The sequence below is a fragment of the Lithobates pipiens genome, unplaced genomic scaffold, assembly GCF_037356315.1.
Source record: "Lithobates pipiens isolate NorthernLeopardFrog02 unplaced genomic scaffold, aLitPip1_a1.2 Scaffold_27, whole genome shotgun sequence".
NCBI classification, from domain to species: domain Eukaryota; kingdom Metazoa; phylum Chordata; class Amphibia; order Anura; family Ranidae; genus Lithobates; species Lithobates pipiens.
The window spans coordinates 26528280-26551955 of NW_027507788.1; the positions used below are offsets into that span (position 1 = coordinate 26528280).

The 23676-nt window shown below is 47.0% G+C and overlaps 1 protein-coding gene across 6 annotated transcripts in view; it reads right to left on the reverse strand.

The window, feature by feature from the left end:
* Positions 1-23676, reverse strand: part of ARHGEF1 (Rho guanine nucleotide exchange factor 1) — a 194227-nt gene that overhangs the window by 144048 nt on the left and 26503 nt on the right. The window contains exon 2 of one of the 6 annotated variants that reach the window (XM_077456658.1): positions 11989-12138. The exons of the other annotated variants lie outside the window; for them this stretch is intronic. The gene's annotated coding sequence lies outside the window, so the exon portion shown is untranslated. The remainder of the gene's footprint in view (positions 1-11988; positions 12139-23676) is intronic. 6 annotated transcript variants of the gene reach the window in all.

Genomic DNA, 23676 nt, shown 5'->3' on the forward strand with positions numbered 1-23676 from the left:
TAGGCGGCACAGGTGGGCACTGATAGGCGGCATTGTATTATGTTATACTGTACTAATGGATGCCAAACAGTGCCAAATAATGCATGCCAATCAGTGATGCCCATTGTGGGCACTGACTGGCATCCCTGGTGGTCTAGGGTGGCATACCTGGTGCTGAACATCCCTGGTGGTCTGGTGGCATCCTTGGTGGTCCAGTGTGGGCATCCTCGGGGGGGCTGTGCTGAGAATCGATCAGCACAGACCCCCCGTCAGAGGAGCAGCAAGTGGTTAAAAAAAAATGGGCTTTTAAAAGCTATGGGCGGAAGTGACATCCCCTCCCCCCCGCCGCCCTCTGGTGCTTCTACCGACTTACTGCTGCCATTGGTGAGTCGGAGACAGGATCCGCCAGCCCCAGATGTTTACCATAGAGATGGTCACCGGAGTCTCTACGATCATTTGGAGTCTGGGCGCGATGTTATGACGTCAAGCATGAAATGTTTGAAAAATTGCCGTCATCGGCACATATGCACTGAAGAGACGGCTCACTCGTGCCGTTTTTTTTCAGTAGCTGTGCCATGACCGGCAGCTCCCGTGTGCATGAGTGACGTCATCCTGGCTCCAGCCAATCACAGCGCCGGAGCCTGCGAACTGTGAAATAACTCTGGAAAACATGTCGCCGGTCACATCGGTGTGCGAGGACAGCTGCAACAACTTAGATCTAAGGTAAGTATTTCATAATGAGCTAGTATGCAATGCATACCAGCTCATTATGCCTTTGTCTTGCACTTCACAATTATGTGCCACTTTGTGTTGGTCCATCACACAAAATCCATTTACGTTTTTGGTTGTAACATAACAAAATGTGAAAAGGGTCAAGGGGTATGAATACTTTTTCAAGGCACTGTATATAAATGTGAGGGACCTTAGATTGCAAGTTTCTTGAGGGCAGGGATGAAAGTGAATGTTCAATATATACAGAAAGCGCTGAATAAATTAACAGCACAATATAAGTACCTGTAATAAATCAATGGAGCGCACCCCAGAACAAGACAGCATAATTGCCAACTGTCCCGAATTTCCCGGGACATTCCCAGGATTAGGACATCCAGTGAGTCTGGATGTCAGAGGGGGCGCAGTATGTTAGGAGGACTGATGGGGACACCAGATGTAAGGAGGGGCTCCGCTGATTGACACAGATGTGAGGAAGGTACCTCTGATGGGGCACCTGATGTAAGGAGGGACTCTGCTGGGGGCGCCTGATGGCATCTGGTGGCAGGCAACGTGGCTAGTGACGCGCTCATGGCTCTCACTGATTCAGCATTATGGTGAGTTAAATGATTTAATTTCATATTACAATGTAATAATAGAAATAATGCGCTTCAATCATCCTGACACCATAACAATCATGGTGCCGGGATGATTGAAGCGCTAACACCAGGTATTTGGAGTATCTTTATCTGTTGATTGTCAAACTCTGGAAAACACATTGCTATTGTGGTGTAGGATCGGGGGGCTGCTGTCCTTCCATCCCTCCCCCCCTTCCCTCTCCATCCCGCATTCATCTCAGACTCTAACCACACCCCTTTGAGCAACGCCCAATGTAAGCCACGGCCCACTATTTTACATAACCACGCCCACTATTTACATAAACCGCACACCGCATTTTCACTTTTTTCCTATGACACACCTATAACCGCATACCCCGCCCCCTAATTATAACACAACTCTGCCAAAAAAGTGTCCCGAAATTTTTTTTTTTTACAATGTTGCCAACTATGAGACAGTGAAGCATACATGTGGTAGCTGGGCATTGGGACCCAACCAGTCACGGCCCGTTCATTAGGGCCACCCCACTAATTCAAGCATCCGGCCCCCTAATCTACATGCAGGGCGCCATACGCATGGATTTCAATGGATATTTTTTTATTTTTTATTTGAAGCACATGATTAGAGCCCAAGGCTCTAATTGGCTTAAAAAAAAAAAAGGGTGGGCTTGGGGCGCAGTGCGCCCACCCAGTTGTGTGTTAGTAGCGAATTAATATTCACTATTGTATTCCCAATTTTCCTATTGGGTAATCGGAAGCAGGTCTTAAGACTCGATTGACCAAGAGGATAAGCGATCATATTGGCTGCCGAGTGAAGGAGGAGGGAAGCCGTCGTGAAGCAGGAGACGCAGGGTTAAAGCGGGAGTCCGCCGGGAGTTCCGCCATTTTTTTTTTTAAAGCCAGCAGCTACAAATACTGCAGCTGCTGACTTTTAAAATAAGGACACTTACCCGCCCAGCGCGCCCGCGATGTCGGCACCCGAAGCCGATCTTTTGATCGTCTCTTGGGTGCTGCCACCGCCATCTTGGGTATGGGAATCAGGAAGTGGAGCCTTGCGGCTTCATTTCCCGGTTCCCTATTGCGCATGCGCGAGTCGCACTGCGCAATAAGGATGGATCCGCTGCCTCTGGGATCTTTGTGTTTCCCAGCAGGCAGCGGGGGACTTTCGGAAAGGGGCGTAGATTCACGCCCCTTTCCGCAGAGAGCTATCCCAAAAGTGGGTGCAGATACCTGTACTGTACAGGTACCTGCACCCCCCTCCCCCCTGAAAGGTGCCAATTGTGGCGCCGGAGGGGGGGAGGATTCCAATGAGCGGAAGGTCCACTTTAGGGTGGACCTCCGCTTTAAGCCGCTGAGGAGGAAGCCGCTGCCATGGAGGAGGAGCGGGACCCAAACCTGCTAGATGGGGTTTTCTATTTACTTGTATCCTCTCCCTGTCAGAGCAAAAAGTGTCGGCCCGGTCCTAGGACCTCTATAGCTGGCCATAGATGGGTAGTATTTTTATTAATTATTTTGGTTAGCCCGCTAACAGATTCCTACATCCACACAAAACAAGTGGGACAGTGTATTTGGACAGCGGGACCCGGCGTTGAGACAAACCATTCACCACTGACAGGGGTGCTTACAACGATCAGCTTTGATTTATTCATGTAATCCCTTTATCTCAAAAGCAACAAAATTGTTGCTGTAACTGCTTATAAAGTGTTAGCTGGAGTTTGACTTCAGTGCTGGGACAAGATCATCTAGAGCCCAGGATGACACATGCCAAACTGCCCGCCCCAAGGACCCCCAAGATGTATGAGCATTATGTGTCAGCAAAAATCCCCATACAAAAACATCGAGCATTAAAGCAGTTGTAAACCGCTGGACTTTTCTTTTTATTTTTTTCTTACACTGCAAGGTAAGGTCATAATGTGCTAGTATGCATCGCATACTAGCACATTATGTGAAATTTACCTTAAAACGAAGCTCTTCCAGCACCGAGATGTCAGTGCTGCAGGGGCTCCCATCTCCACCCATCTCTTGCTTCCGGGTTTGGCGGTCTCTGGCTCTATGACTGGCCTAGGCAACGATGTCGTCATTCCCGCGCACGAGCTGCTGATTACGGCACAGGGCTCTGAAGGAACGGTATAGGAAGCCGTTCCTTAAAGTGATTGTAAAGGTAATTATTATTATTTTTTTTTTTAAATAACAAACATCATACATCAAACCCTCCACCTCACAGGATACCATTATGTCCAGGGCAGCCGCCCCTCCTGCCCACCCCTTTTCCTGACCGTGTTTGGCTTCAATTTGTTAGTGTATCTAAATCTGCTAGTATATCTAACACCCTCCTCCCCTCAGACTGACAATGCTGCTGTCCAAAAGGTGTCCCCTGTGCTCCTTCGTCTAGCGTGTAGGCTAAGGTGACCAGATTTTTTAATGAAATCCGGGGACATCATTATTTTTTTTTTACTAGTAATGGCGGCAATTGGCGACTCTCTGCCCGTCGCTGCCGCCGCCGCCTCACAGATTGTCAAGTCTTACTCTCCAGGCCCCGGCTACTACAGGGTGCGGAGCGGAGAAAGATCATGCCACCAGGTAAGGCAAGGAGATGGGCAAGGTGGCTGGCCGGGACTTGAGCCAAGGCAGAAGAACATGCGAGCAGAAGTGGAACGGGCATGCACCCGAAACTGAAGAAATATTCTCTCCGCTCCGTAAAACACATGATCATCAGAAAGGTGCACAGATAATGAAAAAAAAATACACCACACCCCCTAAGCTAATAGGAGTGGCAGAGCGGGGGGGGGGGAGGGTAATTCAAATTTTTAATTTCTTAATTCTGCACTGACTGTCTTTGAAATTGCCCCAGCCCCTGTTCAAATGCGATCTGGGGACAAAACCGGGGACAGACTTGGTTCGGGGACAGTGTCCTCAATCCGGGGACTGTCCCCGGAAACCGGGGAGGTCTGGTTACCCTAGTGTAGGCACCAACAGGAGGTGTGTTACTGGCCAGATCACCAGGTGAAAACAGATCATCTAAAAAAGAAAACGAAAGCGGTCACCACATCTAATGATTGGTAAGCTGTAATAGATTACATTTTTCGCTTTTGGTTTAATACCGCTTTAACGTATCCCACACTGTGGCTGACAAAAAAAAAAAAAAAATATCAATAGCAATAGCAATGAAGTTGCCTCCTTCTAAAAGGAATTCAGCTGATGAAACCACTACAGCAAATGATTCATGTGGATAGGTATGTATTGTACTGTAGGTGGGCAGTGCACTGGTTTATGCTTTCTGATTGAAGTCGCAAAACCTCCTTAACATGGAAAAGGATAGAGGAAAATGGATGGGATGGACACAGACCTTTATTGAAGTACAGGACATGGAAACCCCCTAAATATTAAGCATAATAACAGATTCCGCATCTGTACTGTCCGAAATCCCATTGTCTCCCGGTACACAATGCCAGGGAGAGGAATGGTGACTCCAGCGGAAAAGATCACTATGTAGGACAATAAAAACCTGTCACAGACTGCCCCGAGGTAGTCACCGACACATTTCCATGATAAACATCAAACAGCTGCTGGGCTCTATTAGGAGATCAGGATGTCAATCTGAAGAGCTACATTCAGGTCTATGCTTACAAGATCGAGTGCCAGAATTCCTGATGGAAACCAGTATAACAGGTTCGCTTTAAGGCTGGCCCACCCAGTTGCATATACTCACCTTTCCTTTGCTTCCACCACCCCACTCAGCCAACCAGAGCGAGAAAAGACAGAACGGTTTAGAGCAGGGTTTCTCAACCGGGGTTCCATGGAACTCTAGGGTTCCTCCAGAGGTTGCTAGGGGTTCCTGGAGCAATGAGCAGTTTCTGCCTCTCAGATAAGTTCACACTGACACCACTGATCTTTTTAGCTATCTGTAAGGGGGCAATTATTCCCAATGACCACCAATGTAAGAAGCATTCTTCCCACTGACCATCACAGTAACGCATCATGAGTTGTAGATATAGTCATTATTAGCAGGGGCTCCCTGTGACCGGAAAGTTATGTTAAGGGTTCCCCATTGTTGAAAAGGTTGAGAAAGGCTGGTTTAGAGGCTTACACAGGGCTAAGGATGTCTGGGGCAATACCGTACAGAGAAACAGTTACGCTAAAACTCATTAGTAGGATTATTTATCTGATCAAATTGACAAATACTGTGTGTATATATATACGCTGAATAGCCATAAGACTACGATGACCCAGCGAACATTGAGTTGGTGCTCATTTTGCAGCCAAAACGGCCTTAGCCTATCAAAGGCATGGACTCCACTAGACCGGTCCGGGGCTCTCCAAACGTTCTAAACAAAGGGCCAGTTTAATGTCCTTTAAACTCTAGGGGGGCCCGGACTGTGGCCAGTGGGAGTAGAAAATGTCCCAACCTCAGTGGAAGTAAACAATGCCCCTTCATTGGTTTTAGTGGGAGAATAGTGTCACATTGTTGATATAAGTGGGGCGAATAGCACCCCATCATTGGAGTCTGTGGGAGCAATGGTGCCCCCATCACTGGTGCGAGTGGGAGGAATGGTGCCCCCATCACTGGTGCGAGTGGGAGGAATGGTGCCCCCATCACTGGTGCGAGTGGGAGGAATGGTGCCCCCATCACTGGTGCGAGTGGGAGGAATGGTGCCCCCATCACTGGTGCGAGTGGGAGGAATGGTGCCCCATCACTGGTGCGAGTGGGAGGAATGGTGCCCCATCACTGGTGCGAGTGGGAGGAATGGTGCCCCATCACTGGTGCGAGTGGGAGGAATGGTGCCCCATCACTGGTGCGAGTGGGAGGAATGGTGCCCCATCACTGGTGCGAGTGGGAGGAATGGTGCCTCATCACTGGTGCGAGCGGGAGGAATGGTGCCTCATCACTGGTGCGAGTGGGAGGAATGGTGCCTCATCACTGGTGCGAGTGGGAGGAATGGTGCCCCATCACTGGTGCGAGCGGGAGGAATGGTGCCTCATCACTGGTGCGAGTGGGAGGAATGGTGACCCATCACTGGTGCGAGTGGGAGGAATGGTGCCTCATCACTGGTGTGAGCGGGAGGAATGGTTCCCTACCAATGGTGTCAGAGGCAAGCACAGGGACACATCCGCCCCAGGGGCGCAGTTTGAAGACCACTGTGCTAGATCAATGAAGGTGTGCTGTGGCATCTGGAACCAAGCCGTCAGTAGTAGATTCTTTAAAGCGGAGTTCCAGGCTATTTTTAGTTTATTAAAAGTCAGCAGCTACAAAAAGTATAACTGCTGACTTTTAATAAATAGCCACTCACCTGTCCCACGGTCCAGCAATGTGGCCGCACAAAGCCCCGCTCCTCTCCACCTCCTCTCCGCGGCGCCAACATTGGAACTGTGGACACCTGGCCGTGACAGCTTGTGGCTTCACGGCCAGGCACGCACTGTGCATGCCCAAGTCACGCTGCGCCCTTGGAGTGGACAGGCAATCTTATAGGACCTGTCACGTGTCCCAGAAGATTGCCTAGAGGGAGGGGCCGCCTAGGGGGAGAGGAGGAGTCACCTAGGCGGCCTGAAGATTGAACGAGGAAGTAGGACAGGAAGTCCCTCTCTAAAGTAGGTACCCCCCTTCCCCAAAAAAATGAAAAATAATATATGACATGCCAAAAGTGGCATGTAAGGAGGCGAGGAGTACTTAAAGTGGAAGTTCCACTTTTGGGTGGAACTCCGCTTTAAGTCCTGTAAGTTGATACATGGGGCCTCTATGAATCAGACTTTCTTTTCCAGCACATCCCACAGATGTTTGATGGTCTGAGATCTGGAAACTCTGGAGGTCAAGTCAATGCCTCAAACTCTGTGTTCCTCAAACCAACCTTGAACTAGATCTGCATAAAAAAAACTTCAGATAAAAGCACACAAAATCAAGTAACTATAGTATATATATTTGACATATACTATATACTGTATATTCGACAATCAAAGTTGACATCTTTGGGAAGAGTTAGTTCCCTAGCACTTCCACCTCCCCCCTTGCACATCATAGCCCTCTCCTCTTCTCAGGGTGTACATATCATCTGTGCTGGCCCAGCTCCCCTTATCTTCCTACATAAACGTTTATATAGCTGCCAGGGGAATAAAGGAAAAATACCATAGAACAGCCATTTTCAACCAGATTTCCATGGAATAGTTCCTTCAGTGGTTGCTAGGGGTTCCTAGAAATGTGGCGGGTGGTCTTCCCATCTATGGTGCCTTCATAGATCTAGCTCCAACACCACTTGGCAGAGCCAGAAGCATTACACCAATAATCTTTTGAGAGGTCTGTAAAGGTGACATTCTGACCACCAATGTAAGGGAGTTTCCCTAAAACCTGGAAATAATGTTAAGGGTTTGTATAGGGTAAAAAGATTGAGAAAGGCTACTATAGAACTTCACGTATAGCTCCAAATTTGTGTGGGCTGTTGGCGCTATATCAAAAATAAAGGATAGGTAAATAGCCTACAACAAATACACTTTATGCACATGTAGCGCCAGCTCCTGAAGAGCACACGCTATGTTTTTTTCAATTTAAGGTTACACCTGAACTGCAATTAGATTTGGGTAAAATTGTTAAATTTGGACCTCAGCATCAGTCTGACTGGACCATGGGATGTTCAGCGGGGCCACGGGGCATTGTCTCTTCTGGCAGGCATGGAACTTCAGTCTGGTTGGGTGCTTTAAGATTACTCTCTCTTGGAGCCTGCCCAGTGGGAGTGGCTCTCTTGCTGTGCTTTCTGGGAGAGGGTACTTAAGATGCGGATGTCACGTGGTTCGGGGTTCCGGTCCAGAAGGATGTGCTGACTTCATGGTCCTGGTCCTCCGGACCAGCCGCCAGGAAGGCTATGGCCTGGGGTGCGGATGCACCCGACTTGTTGTCTCGGGGCTGGCTAGCCCGAGGCAAGGAAACTAAAGGAGAGAGACAGTTACTTCACAGCTATACAAGGGAGGACTCTTCAGAAGAAGGCCATGTAGGGCTTGGTTTCTTACCCTGTTTCCCCGATAGTAAGACACCCCCGATTGTAAGACGTATCGGGAGTTTCAGAGGGGTCGGCTAATATAAGCCGTACCCCGAAAGTAAGACATATGTCTTACTTTCGGGGAAACACGGGGGTATTGCCGCCTCCCTCTCATCTAGCTGCGCGCCGCCTCCTGCCCACGTCCGCACCGTCCCCCTCTCCATACGTCGCCGCGTCTGCCATTTCCCTCTGATCTTAATGAGCGCCGCCTCCTGCCCACGCCTGAGCCGCCCCCCTCTCCATACGTCACCGCGCCGTCCCCTGCACTTGTCACTGCCGCCTCCTGCTTAAAATACGGTAATGCACACAGTATTAATCATACATCAGTAAAACATACACACTGGCATACTGGGGTATCATCTGCTGTATGTAACCCAGTGGGTATCAGCAGGTGTCACACTGGATTAAATACAGCAGGTGGTACTGTATCACACATAAATCTGTTTTATCTTCCAGTATTCCACTGTTCGTTCTTACCATTTTTCATTGTTTTACATGTTATGCAATGTTGTAACAAGATATTCTTGGCACTTCCTTTTATAAAACTGTTTTGTGGTGAATACAATACTGTTCAGGTTGTTAATAAATGTTAATTTTATGGTTAAAACAAAATTTTTTTTCCAATATAAGACATACCCCGAAAGTAAGACATAGTGGGGCTTTTGGGGATAAAAAGAAAGTAAGACACTGTCTTACTTTCGGGGAAACACGGTAGCAAGAGCCTGGAGGAAGCTGAAGTACCTAAGAGAATCCGGTCTCGTGGATATCGCCAAGCTGGCTGAAAGATCCAGGTATCACATGAGTGTTCTACAAGTTTAGTTTTCCTACGTGTTCTACAACATCTGTGGTAAAGACTTATTCTTGTATGTTCTACAACAACCTCTAGACACAGATAGAGGAGGAGAAGAAGGTAACGGTAAGCCCTATTTAAACCAGCAGCTCCTTTGGGGGTTAGTGCTACACACAGATCATTTCATGGGAAGATTGTTATAATGAATGGCCTATAGACAGGGTCCCTTTAATACAAGTCTAGGCCCATACTCATCCACAAGTCGAAGAAGCATGACCTAAAAAGCAAAACACATGATAACCTCGCATTTCCACCCCTCCAACTGTTCTAAATTGATGAAATCTAAAAGCAGATACTTTGCTGTGGGTTACTGTGCTGTTTGTTGTGCTGCCTTACTGATTCAGCAAACATTCTGTGTGACCTACTTGAGCAGAATGTGCAGATGAGCAAAGAGATGCACCAGAAAGTGAAAGTGCCTTATCTACCGCCATTAACCACTTCCCTACCTCCCGCGCCTTCTCTTCCGAGCTCAGTATCTTTATCGAGACTACAAAACACGCAGAGAGCAACATGGGCCTGCAACACGCATTAAGGCGTGCAGATGAAATCTGCAGTAAACCCTGTATCCTGGCGCTACATTGTTCAGACAAAATAACTTTGCTGCACATAATGGGAGCACAAGCAGTGTGAACACCTTGACAAAACTAAAAAATAAAAACAAAACTAAAAAATAAAACAAGCCATGACCTTTGGGACATTTTCTAAAGAGAGCATAGATAAAAAACAAATTATTCTTATGCCACGTACACACGACCGGACTTTGAGGGACTAGGAGAGTTCTGGCAGAGTTCTGGCAGAGTTCTGGCAGAGTTCTGGCAGAGTTCTGGCAGAGTTCTGGCAGAGTTCTGGCAGAGTTCTAACAGAGTTCTAACAGAGTTCTAACAGAGTTCTAACAGAGTTCTAACAGAGTTCTAACAGAGTTCTAACAGAGTTCTAAAGCCCTGTACACACGACCGGACTTTTCAACATCCAAAGTCTGACGGAATGATTCCGTCAGACTATTCGATCGTGTGTGGGCTGCAACGGACTTTTGGTTCGCAAAAGTCTGACAGACTTTAGAAATGGAACATGCTTCAAATTTTTCCGCCAGAACTCTGCCGGACCCAGTTCCTACCGAAAAATTTGCTCGTGTGTATGCTATTCCGACAGACTAAAACCGACGCTAGGGCAGCTATTGGCTACTGGCTATGAACTTCCTTATTCGAGTCCAGTCGTACGTCATCACGTTCGAATCCGTCGGAGTTTGGTGTGATTGTGTGTGGCCAAGTCCGCTCATTCGGAAAGTCCGTCAGAATTCTGCCAGATCTCCGTCAGAACTCCTTCGAAAGTCTGTCGGACTTATGCAGGCCATACACGGTCGAATTTCGAACGAATTTTCTTTTCAAAATCAGAAAATTCGTTTTTTTTTGTGATCCGATGATGCCACCATTGATTTTCGAAATTCGGCCGACCAAGCCTTCAATTTCACCTCATGTTGCTACAGAAAAGAATTTTCTTGGCTGGGAATCTTCTTTTCTCTCCGTACATTTTCTTTTATCTCCGTACATTTTCTTACGTTTCTCGCACGATTCTCCCATCATTGATCAGAAAATCGTTCGTTTTTCTAAAAATTTCCAACATGTCCGATTCCTCAAATTTTATTTCCGCACGAATATCGGCTGTTGCTGCAGCCCACTAATGGTGCGAAATTCATACGAAAATTCTTAGATACGATTTTCGAAAGAAAATTCTTTCGAAATTCGAACCGTGTATGGCCGGCATTAATCCCTCGAAAAGTCTGGTCGTGTGTACGCGGCATAACAGACTTTCCGAATGAACGGACTTGGCCACACACAATCACACCAAAGTCCGACGGAATCGAACGTGATGACGTACGACCAGACTAGAATAAGGAAGTTCATAGCCAGTAGCCAATAGCTGCCCTCGCATCGGTTTTTGTCCGTCGGACTAGCACACACACGAGCGGATTTCTCGGTAGGAACTGGGGTCCGGCGGAGTTCTGGCGGAAAAATTTGAAACATGTTCCATTTCTAAAGTCCGTCAGACTTTTGCAAATCAAAAGTCTGCTGCAGCCCACACACGATCGAATGGCCTGCCGGAATCATTCCGTCGGACTTTAGATGTTGAAAAGTCCGGTCGTGTGTACGCGGCATTAGAGTCACAACTTAAAGGGGAACCATGATCACTTCGAAAGTGCTAAAGCAGGGGCCTTCACACATTCACAGTGTGTCCCTTGAAACAAAAGGCGCTCTATGACCCCAAATTTTAACCAGCACAAATGTTCGAGAATTCGGGCAAGTTCCTCCCGCATCTCACTACTGGTTGGCAAGGCTCATCATAGATATGGGTCAATAGTGAGGAATGTAGATGAATAGAGGTGGGTCTAAGGCAGCCTCTCTCAACCTTTTCAACAAAGAGGAACCCTTGAAATAGTTCTCCAGTCTCGGGGAACCCCTGCTAAAAATTAGAAATCTACAACTCATGATACATTGGTGTGATGGACAGTGGGAAGAAGGGTTCTTACACTTGTGGTCATTGGGAAGAATTACCTCCTTACAGATAGCTAAAAAGATCAATGGTGTCGGTGGGAACTTATCTGAGAGGCAGAAATGGCCCAATGCTGAAGGAACCCCTACAACCTTTGGAGGAACCCTGGTTGAGAATCACTGGTCTAAGGTTTTGGAATGTCACCGGACACCAGGCCTTAGAGACCATTTACACTGTAGAGGTGCATAATGCATGCACGTTGACAGCACATAATACTCTGAGACAAAGTGTGTTGCATTAAGATATCCCATTCAAAATTACTTACAACCTCAATTTCAACATGCAATCATTCAGGCAAGTTCTTCCAACATCTCATTACTGGTCAGCAAGGTCACTTCTCATATTTATGGGTCAGCAGTAAGGAATGGAGATAGATGGAGTTGGGCCCAAGTTTTTGGAATGTCAACGGTACAAACTGTTGAGAAAAAGTGGGGAAAAAAAAAGGAGTGGATCCTCCATAGGGTTATCTCAATGCCATTACAATCGTATAGTATTGATGCTGATGTAAATGATCTGGTTACCCAGCAGGTGACTTCTACAGAGTCTCCTTGGCTAGTAATGTAACAAAAACGAAAATTGAAGCGCCACACCACCGCTAAGAGGTCCAGATACAAGGTTATTCAAGAGGACAATTCAAAAAGTCACCAATGAGTTTCAGAGGTCCAAAAGTGCCCCCTTCATCAGAGCAAAAAAAAAAAAAAAAAAAAAACACCTCACCGTATGAATTTGACATCAATATAATATCATGTTAGTTGCTTTTTGGGTTGTCTGACTTATTGGCATAAAATTGGATCTGAGCCTCTCAGCAGTGGTGTGGTACTTCAATTTCCGTTTTAATAAGGGTACGAACTGGGCCTATTTACACTGTACAGGTAAATACAGCTGTGCAACAATGTGCATTGCATTAAGGGCTCTTTCAGACGGGGCGGACCAGTGATCCGCCGATCCCCGCTGAGCAGGAAGATGACAGGTCTGTCTCTGCACACTGCGCAGGGACGTACCTGTCAGAGCGCCGCTCTCCCCTATGGGAGATCAGATGACGACGGAACGTAGAGTCCATCCTCACCGATGACAGATGGAAAAGTAGGTTTTTCCTCCGTCACATTTTTTTTGGATCGGAGCGGGTCGGATGTCAGCGGACATGTCACCGCTGATATCCGACGCTCCATAGACCTCTATGGAGCATCCGTTCAGGTCCGCCTGAAAAACGGACAGGCGAACCTGAACGGATCGGCTGTGTGAAAGGGGTCTTAGGCAGCACATTCAAAATAAATTGGTTGCCGACACACTAAAAATGGTGCCTGTACTATTTATAGCTTCCAACGCACTGTTCCTGTAGAAATGGATGTGCATATATGTAGGGGCTGAAGCGACCACCGGCTGGAACAAGAGCAAGAGACTGTTGCACACCAAGGATCTCGAGAGCGAGTCCAAAGCTTTATTCAGCAATCACATCATTACAGTAGATTGCAACAATCACATACCTGATGAAGGGGTCCTGCATGGCTCCAAAATGTGGCAATCTGCTGTAACGATGTGATTGCTAAATGAAGCTTTGAACTCGCTCTGGAGATCCTTGGTGTGCTGGTATAGCAGCACACAGCAATGCCGGTTAGGTTAGGTCTGTCAGCGAAGTCCATTGGAGTGCCAATCAAAGCAAAAGGCACCACATCACACCAGTGGAGTAGCATGGGAGGGTGGACAGTTGGTGAAGTCGCCCCGGGCACAACATATAGAGGGGCACAGACAGGGCCGACACCACCATAAGGCAGCAAGCAAACTAAAATCTCCACGCTGCGCCCAGTAGGAGAGAGGGTGCAGCGTGGAGGTTTTAGTTTACCTTTAGCTGCTGTCACTGAGAAAGCAGGGAGAACAAATTCAAGCATGCAGAAGAGGGCAGAGCAGTGGGCAGATCCTGATCCAGAGTATGTGCAGGCAGTGAGTGCCACATTGTACCGGGGGGAGTCCGGTAGGGGGTGCCGGTGGAGGAGGTCAGGGTGGGAAGAGGCTCCCCAATGGGTGCTGCTGCTGCCGCCACTGGAAGTCTTGCTGGAGATAATCTCCTGCCTGCACAGGACACAGTTTACCCTCCTGTCCCTGGTGTTACAAGACTGGTGGGGGTAATTGTGTCTGTGGTGGAGGAGGGGGGTATCTGGGGGTTTTGATCAGAGTGGAGGGATCTGGTGGGGTATCTGGGAGGTGTGATCAGAGTGGGGGGGGGGATCTGGAGGTGTAATCAGAGTGGGGGGGGGGATCTGGAGGTGTAATCAGAGTGGGGGGGGGGGATCTGGAGGTGTAATCAGAGTGGGGGGGGATCTGGAGGTGTAATCAGAGTGGGGGGGGATCTGGAGGTGTAATCAGAGTGGGGGGGGATCTGGAGGTGTAATCAGAGTGGGGGGGGATCTGGAGGTGTAATCAGAGTGGGGGGGGGGGGATCTGGAGGTGTAATCAGAGTGGGGGGGGGATCTGGAGGTGTAATCAGAGTGGGGGGGGGGGGATCTGAAGGTGTATTCAGATTGGGGGGGGGTCTGGAGGTGTAATCAGAGTGGGGGGGGATCTGGAGGTGTAATCAGAGTGGGGGGGGGATCTGGAGGTGTAATCAGAGTGGGGGGGGGATCTGGAGGTGTAATCAGAGTGGGGGGGGGGATCTGGAGGTGTAATCAGAGTGGGGGGGGGATCTGGAGGTGTATTCAGATTGGGGGGGGGGTCTGGAGGTGTAATCAGAGTGGGGGGGATCTGGAGGTGTAATCAGAGTGGGGGGGCTGGAAATTCTGTCAGATCCTTACTGCTGCCTGTGCCCTCATCATTGAGGTTTTCTCAGGATGTGAGGGGAACCTCACAAACAGGGCAAAGGCAATAAAACGGCATAGGTTCTATCCTTGTACACTACATCCTCAACTGAAGAAAACATTTTTGGCAGGCGTTCTACTTTAATCCAGCCATGGAAAGGCCATTGAGAACAAAAGGAAGATTACAATGCGAACACAACAAAAGAATTTTACTATTGAAAGTCAGTTGAATGAGAAAAATAAGATTTGCATATAAACAGAAGTTCTATTTGTCGGGATTTTGCTACCTCAGAGAATTTACACTTCCACAGAGTCTTTATTTACAAGTCTGCAGGCAAACTTAAACATGCTGTGAGGCCTAGACGGGGAGTACGACTTGTATAATATTTATCAGGAAAATACCAGGAAACAAAAAACTTCTAACAATATCAGGAGGTGGTCAAGGCCAAACTGCTACTTTATTTTGCAGAGAACAATTGCCTTTTTCAGTGTGTGTGTTATTGTGCTGCCTAATGTAGAGGTCCATGTTGGTCCCCTGACTGGAATTGTACATCGATCACATTTCAGTCCGGGTACAGTCACACTATATGAGGCGGCTCACACTTTTCTGCTGAAAAAATGTAAATAATCACCAGAATACACAGAAAACAATTGTTTGCCACAACACTGGTGTGAGGTTTGGTGCAGACATGCTGCATTGTACCACAGTGCACTGCATAGCACAGCGCTGCCCTGCCAAGATATAAATGAAGAGACATTATGTGCCGAAGTAAAAAAATTAAAATAAAATAAAAGTAAATTGTGCGATGCTCTAAAACATTGCACCGCCACCCTGCCAGACACTAACCTACACAGGAAGACTTTCTTCACACTAGCTCTTGGGGGCCTGAAAACCCTACAGTTGAGTCGTGCTTTTACAGCCCCCCCCCCCCCCTCACCTCCTTTAGCCGCAGAGGCCGGGGGTGTACACATGCCACGGCCATGATGCTTTGCTGCCTTGGCACGAATAATACCCCCTTGTCGCTTTTGGCGGGTGTAGCGAACGCAACCCATTCAAATGACTTAGCCAGCTCTGCAACCATGTGCAATACTAATGCTGCGATCAGTTAAAGCAGGCGGTGAGGCGGTGATGCGTACAAGCGTGCCGAACACAAATCACTCTTCAGAAACCAAAGCCCATGTGAACAAGCCCTAAGACCCCTTTCACACTCTGAGCCGGCACCAGTGTCAGCAGTAAAGCGGCGCTTTACCTTCGTTTTAGTGCCACTATTTGGCTGCTAGCGGGGTGATTTTAACCCCCCCCCCCTCCGCTAGTGGCTGAAAACTTGTTAAATCCACCCGCAAAACGCAGCCAGGCGGTATCGCAGTGCTGCCCCATTGATTTTATTGGGGAGCAGCGGCGGAGGAACGGTGAGTTCACCACTCCTAAAAAGCTGCTGGCAGGACTTTTTCTTTTTTCTTTTTGTTTATAATTTAATCTTTTATTATAAATTGTACTTTTTCTGATGCCCTACCAGCGCACCGCTTCAGTGTGAAAGCCCTCGGGCTTTCACACTGGAGTGAATGGAGCAGCTGTTTTAGGGCATTTTGCAGGCGCCATTTTTAACGCTATAGCTCCAGTATGAAAGGGGTCTTAAAGAGGAAGTAAACCCTGTTGAGTTTACTTCCTCTTTCATTCCCTGCAAAGGTAAAGCATAATGGACTACTATGCATCGCATAGTAGTCCATTATGTGTCACTTACCTGACACAGGAGCCAGCGAAGTCACCGCTGTCCCCTGTAGTCCGGCGCATCCATCTTCTCGGTGGGTCTCGCTGCTCCGCCGCTGTCATTCGGCGAAGCCGTCACTCCCGTGCACAGGAGCCGCCACTTGCGGCATATCGCCGTTGACCGCGGCGTGCTCAGTGCGCCTGCGTGCCGCTGTCTACGCCGCATGTGCCGTAGACAGCGGTGCCTGTCTTTCAGCAAATATCTCCTAAACCGTGTAGGTTTAGGAGATATTTCTTGGACCTACAGGTAAAGCCTTAATCTAGGCTTACCTGTAGGTCAAAGTTGGTTGTAAGGGTTTACAACCACTTTAAAGCAGTGTTATACCATGCAAGCTACTGTGAGCGAACCCTTATGCCGCATACACATGGTCGGATTTTCCGACGGGAAATGTTCAATGTGAGCTTGTTGTCGGAATGTCCGACCAGGTGTATGCTCCATCGAACATTTGCTGTCAGAATTTCCACCAACAAAATGTTTAAAAAGCAGGTTCTCAAATTTTCTGCTAACAAAACTTGTTGTCAGAAAGTCAGATTGTGTGTACACAAGTCCGTCGCACAAAAGTTCACACATGCTCGGAATCAAGCAGAAGGAGCCAAACTGGCTATTGAACTTCCTTTTTCTTGGCTCGTCGTACGTGTTGTACGTCACCACGTTCTCGCGTTTGGAATTTTTGGCCAACATTTGTGTGACGTGTATGCAAGACATGTTTGAGCCAACATCCTTCGAACAAAAAGCCACAGTTTTGTTGTCGGAAAATCTGATCGTGTGTAGGCGGCATAAGGCTACATTCACACTTGAGTATCGGCCTTTTTGGACATTTATCATACGCTTGTACATTTTTTCACGCACTTTCAGGCTTGAGTGGTTATGTTTAGTCAACAGTAAGTTACGTACGTGGGAGGAGACAGTCATTAGGCATTAAATCAAATGGAAAAGTGCACATTCCACACATTTTTCAGGCCCTCCTGTTGAAGTATGTTGGGGACAAAAAAACTTCCTACTGCCCCAAAGTAGCTCCCGTACCTTCCCTGAGCATTGAGCCACAGCACATCGCTGAGATGTCAATGAGAACAGAATAGTGCGTATTGAGTGTTGAAGCTTCAAAATTGCTAAAAATTGGGGCAAATTAATTCTGTACTTTTGAGATGCGGGAAATGGATTATATGAAAACATGCAAGCCAAATTTAGGTCTTATGCAACCAGGTGGTTTGAGGCTTCCAACCTAAGTTGAGGGTGAACTTCTGCACCTTGGAAAGAAAACTGGAGCACACAGCCTATGCTGCAATAAATGGCTGTGTGCCAGTTTCATGTGGGTATACGCCCCGCTTGCATAATTTCATACACGACGCAAGTCCCAGAATATGTAAGAGATGTAGTACAAAAATAATTTGTACAAAATCAATCGTCTTCAAACCAATCCATAAGCCTATAAAAGCAATGTGCTCAGTATATGCAAACACCAATTTTAGCGAAGTTGGTGCTTTCAGCCACCACATTCCATTGACATCTCGCCATTGACCCAATAATACAATCTCAACCAACATTTAGGGTGGTTGGGTAATGCCGCGTACACACGGGCGGACTGTATGGCCTACTTAGTCCGTCGAAACACATTTCAGCGGACAGTCCGCTCGTGTGTGGGCTTCAGCGGACTTTTTCAGCATGCAGTCTGGCGTACTAAGTATTTCGGATTTTTCGAAATTCTGTCCGTCATACTTTGGTTTCAGCGGACAATCCGCTCGTCAGTAGGCTAGTTCGACGGACTAAGAATGGCGCATGCTCAGAAAGGATTTACACGGCGGAAGGGTGCATTGATGTGTATTGGACTTCCTATTTCTAGTCCCATCGTACGTGCTGTACACGTCATCGCGCAAGCTTTCGACGGACTGTTTGTGCATCCGTGTGTGGTCAAGTCCGTTCATTCGAAAGTAGGACGGACTGTCCGTCGGATTGTATGACGGACTAAGTAGGCCATACAGTCCGCCCGTGTGTACGCGGCTTTAGGCTTAATGTACACGGACATTTTTACAACCTCTCCTGAACGATTTAACTTGACAGATAGTAACCCAGGTTTAAAATGTCTGTTTTGCTGCGTTTACATGCCGCGTTTTTTTTTTTTCAAAAATAGCCAAAAATTAAAAACGCCTGTAAACAAATTGCGGCTAAATGAGAGTTACCGCGTTTAGAAGCGTTTAGCGCTTGAAATGCCTCTAAACTCAGCGTCTGAACTCATTTTTATTTTTTTGCTTTCCAAAAAAGGCCTCTAAACTCAACAGCCTAAAAATTACACTAAACGAACCTGTGTACGTGTACTGATCAGAGAACATTGGATGAGTTCAGGGGCAGCTGATGCCTCTGAACGTCTATTTGCCAGCAGCAGTGTACATGAGGCTTTAACCAGTTCCAGATCGGCGCACAACAGCAGAATGGCACGGGCAGGCATATTGGCGTACAGGTATGTCCATTTCTATATGCTAGCATGCCGGTCAGGACCCCCGTGAGTCCGGTCGTGGGTCCCGCGGGGATACCTGCGATCGTCTCACGGGGAGATGCCGTTGTAAACAGCATCTCCCCGATCTGCCTAGCAACAAGCGACACTGATCACTGCTCCCTGTGATTGGAGCAGATATCAGCGTTCACCAACACACAGCCCAGCCCCCCCACAGTTAGTAACACGCCCCCAGGAACACTTAACCCCTACACTGCCATCCCCTGGTTAACACCTTCACTGCCAGTGTCATTTACACAGGAATCAGGGTATTTGTATAGCACTGATTGCTTTATAAATGACAATGGTCCCAAAAATGTGTCAAAAATGTCCGATGTGTCCGCCATAATGTCACAGTCACAATAAAAAAAAAAAAAAAAAAAAAAAACGCTGATCGCCGCCATTACTAGTAAAAAAAATATATATTAATAAAAATGCTATAAAAAACGATCCCCTATTTTGTAAACGATATAACTTTTGCACAAAACAATCAATAATCGCTTATTGCGATTTTTTTTACCAAAAATATGTAGAAGAATACGTATCGGCCTAAACTGAGGGAAAAAAACTTATATATATATATATATATATATATATTTATATTTATTTATTTTTTTGGGGGGATATTATAACAAAAAGTAAAAAATAATGCGTTTTTTTCAAAATTGTCGCTCTATTTTTGTTTATAGCGGAAAAAATAAAAACCGCAGGGGTGATCAAATACCACCAAAAGAAAGCTCCATTTGTGGGAAAAAATGGATGCCAATTTTGTTTGGGAGCCACGCCGCACGACCGCGCAATTGTCAGTTAAAGGGACGCAGTGCCGAACCGCAAAAAGGGGCCTGGTCTTAAGTCAGCAAAATGGTCCGGTCTGAAAGTGGTTAAAGCGCCAATGTTCTATCTGAAAGACACAATGGGGTTGATTTACTAAAACTGGAGAGTTCAAAATCTGGTGCAGCTATGCACGGTAGCCAATCAGCTTCTAACTTCAGCTTCTTCAATAAGTGCCCGTTCACACTACCGCGACTTGTCAGGTGACTTAGTCGCCTGACAAATCGCGCTCCGTTCTGTACTATGGAACCGTTAGAAAAAGGTTCTTGTACTATTTTTGGGGCGGCTTCAGGCAACTTGCATTGACTTCTATACAGTAGTCGTTTTGCAAGTCACTGCTGAAGTCGTGTGCAGGTCGCGTTTGTGAGTCGCGCTGCAAGTCGTGTCGCCCCTGTGTGAACGTGCACTTAAGCTTTGACAAAAAAAAGGAAGCCGATTGCGTTTCTATGCACAGCTGCACCAGTTTTGCATTCTCTAGTTTTAGTAAATGAACCCCATTGTCATCTTGGCCACGCAAGGCAAAGTGACAGCATCTTTGCAATTGGGAACCCCCAAATACTCACCTAACCTGTGCTCCCTTGTTCCTCTGCAGCTGACATGAAATAAGCTGTGTCGTCAACACAATGAGCGGTGACGTCACTACCCGGCTCCATACCTCCCAACTTTCTGAGATGGGAATGAGGGACACCTATCAGCAAAAGTATGCAGGCATAGGACACACCCCTTGCCACGCCCCCTTAAAGGAGAATTGTAAAAAAAAAAAAAAACAAGATTGGTTAAACCCACAAATGCTTTTTTTTTTTTTACCACTATATTGAAAACCTTAGGTTACTAAAGTTCTGAAAATTCTCATAAAACAGAATACAACTTCAGAAGTGATGTATTGTATTGTATCGAAATGTATTCTTTTGTTTCTGAGGTCTTGGTCACACGTTTTTTTCTCCGCACAAATACTATACTAATTACAGGAAAATCATTCATTCTGTTATGTTATGAGAAAAATGTTTGTGCTTGTCCCTTCGGATATTTTTGCATGGACTGTCCTTACCGGCTCTTGAAAACTGTATACTACCAAATAGCTTATTAGACGATTGCTCCAAATGCGTTTTTCTTTTTTGTCTGTGTTCATCGTGCGTATGGCCGGTGTTCTGCCGTATAGTGTCCGGCCATGAAATAGTGTCCGCCTCGTACTGCGCATGCACAGTACGGAGCAGACGAAGCTTCGGAAAATTTCCGAAGCTGAACGGCACCTGCGCCGTGAGTGGAGGCGGTAGCCCCACCATCCAAGCGGACATAGGGTTGTGAGTATTAAAGGGCCCCTCGCGGGCGAGCTTCGCTCGCCACGCTTCGGGGCTCGGCCTCGCTGCACTCGGCTCTTTTTTATTCCTACTCTATGTCCACTTGGATAGTGGGTATAGAACCTGGACTCACGGCGCAGGCGCCGTTCATCCTCGGCAATTTTCGGAATCTGTGTTGGTGTGTACTGCGCATGTGCAGTACACAGCGGACACTATCCGATGGATGACGTTATTAGACAAGACACCGGAAAGGAGGAGGAGAAGGAGACAGCGGCTACAGCTCACAGCGAAGGCCAGCCCCGCTCCACAGCGATTGAGTACAGGCCAGCCCCACCTGGCGCATATGACCCCTTTCGCTCCCAATCACAGGGCGCCAGGGGCCGGCCTGAGACTTAACATGGCGGTCGGAGCGCGGGGTTACAGAAAATTGAAATTAGAAGTATGGAGCGGGGGCAACACATACTGATGCGGGATTTGGCCCCCTCCCCCCAAATGTTGCGCCCGGGGCCTAGGCCCCCCTTGCTACGCCACTGGATTCCAGGACACTTTATTGTCCCGGAATGAAGGTGCACGGGACCCGGGACAGGCCTGCTAATTACGGGAATGTCCCAGGCAATCCAGGACACGTGGGCACCCTAGTGTAAGGGGCATAAGTGTAACGGGATTCGGGGTTGTCCTTTACAGGGACACTGAATAAGCAACGTAACAGTCTATACTGGAAACTATTTATCACACATCCAAAATACCCTGGGTTTTCAGGGCTCTCCAACCTCCACATCACTACCCTCCCACCCACTTAGGCTCACTTTTGCTGCATTTACTAATTTCTCAGTTTAAATTCATCTAAACCTTGTATGGTCAAAGTGACAGGTTCTATTTAGAGTACACCTTGAAAACCTTAGCTGCTTCATTGACCTTCATGAGGTTAAGGCTGGATTCACACCTATGCAGTTTTAGTACTTTTTGGATTTTGCAGATTTGCACTACAGTCCATTTAACATGGTTTCCTATGGAACACATTCTGTGGTGCAAACATGCAAAATGCAAAATGCACTTAAACTGCATAGGTGTGAATCCAGCCTTAGGGGGTTATTTACGAAAAGGCAAATCCACTTTGCACTGCAAATGCACTTGGAAGTGCAGTCGCTCTAAATCTAAGGGGTAGATCTGAAATGAGTGGAAGGTCTGCTGATTTTATCATCCAATCATGTGCAAGCTGTTTTTTATTTTCCTTGCATGTCCCCCTCGAATCTACAGCGACTTTACTTTCAAGTGCACTTGCAGTGCAAAAGTAGATTTTCCTTTAGTAAATAACCCCCTAAGTGTCCGACTCACAAATATGTGTCACTCATGCACGCCATGATAAGACAAACCCATCTGCTGATCCTGCAACTCTGCAGCACAGACAAGGCAACGTAAGCACAATAGGCAACTATACACCACCGTGGTCGTCAGTCTTCGGCTAAAACATTAAGAATACAGTTCTTTGTGCATATGGAAACTATGAGCAGATTGAAGTGGAACTTAGCGAGTAGGAAAGAAGTTACAGGAAAATGGTGACAGAAGTTTTACTCAGTATCGTATGTACAGCTGTGTTCAGCGAGGAGGGCGTGTTCCCGTGGGACAAGTTTGAGGGTTCAGGTAAGTAAAACGGGGGGGCTGGGGGCCGGCCACAGACTGGTGTTTTTTCACCTTAATGCATAGGATGCATTAAGGTGAAATAACACAAAACTTTACAACCCCTTTAAATCCACAGGGGGCTTTTTTTTTTTACCACTACCATTTCTTTATATTGTTTTTTACATTTTAGGATTTGGATGAAAGGTTTAGCACTTGGAAACACTTTTTGATAAATAGTGCATTTTATGTATAACTATATAGATCAGACCAAAATGAGGGACAAATGAGCAAGAAAGAGGGACATTGCTCCAAATCAGGGACAGTCCCTCAAAATCAGGGACAGTTGGGAGCTATAGCATTATATGCTGTTGCAGCACGGTTGTGGCACAGCCCCATTTATTTGATGCAATCTGTTGTATAAATTTTAGGCTGCCATCACCACAGGGATGGTAAAACCACAGCTCAACCATCCCTTGATCACACATATAAATGAGGCCTAAAGCCAAGTTCTCCCAAGCCCCACCACCCTACTATGACCACCACCACCCAGGTATCTACTTAACTCCTTCCCAATGTGTCTTGGTAACTTCCCATTGACTTCAAATGGCGGTACCACTAGAGAAAGGTCCTGTTTAAGTCTAGGTTACGGTTCTAAAGAGCAAAAGCTGTAAACACCGTGCAAGGCTGCCGATTTTAGAAAGAGGTGCACTTAGAATAGGTTACTGGGCCTTACATTACATGCTGTTGCAGCATAGCCCCATTCATTTGGTACTGTTTCCAAACGCTACTTTGTAGAAGTTTTGGGTTGCAATGACCACGGGGTCTGTAAAACCACAGTTCGGGTGCCTGGTTTTGTCTTCCCTCGGCCACACATGTAAACAAGGCCTTCTCCATAGCTCCACGAGCCTACCACCACTATCACCCAGGTGCTTTCTTTCCTCCTTCCCTCGGTGTCTTGTTATCTTCCCACAGACTCGAATGGTGGTATCACTGGAGTAAGATCCTATTTAAGTTCATTGTAAGTTACTACCCTGATGGGCAAAAACTGCAAACACTGTGTAAAGCAGTTGATTTTAGAAGGAGGCAAGCTTACATAGGTTACTGGACCTAAGCATTACATGCTGTTGCAGCACTGTTGTGGTACAGCCCCATTCATTT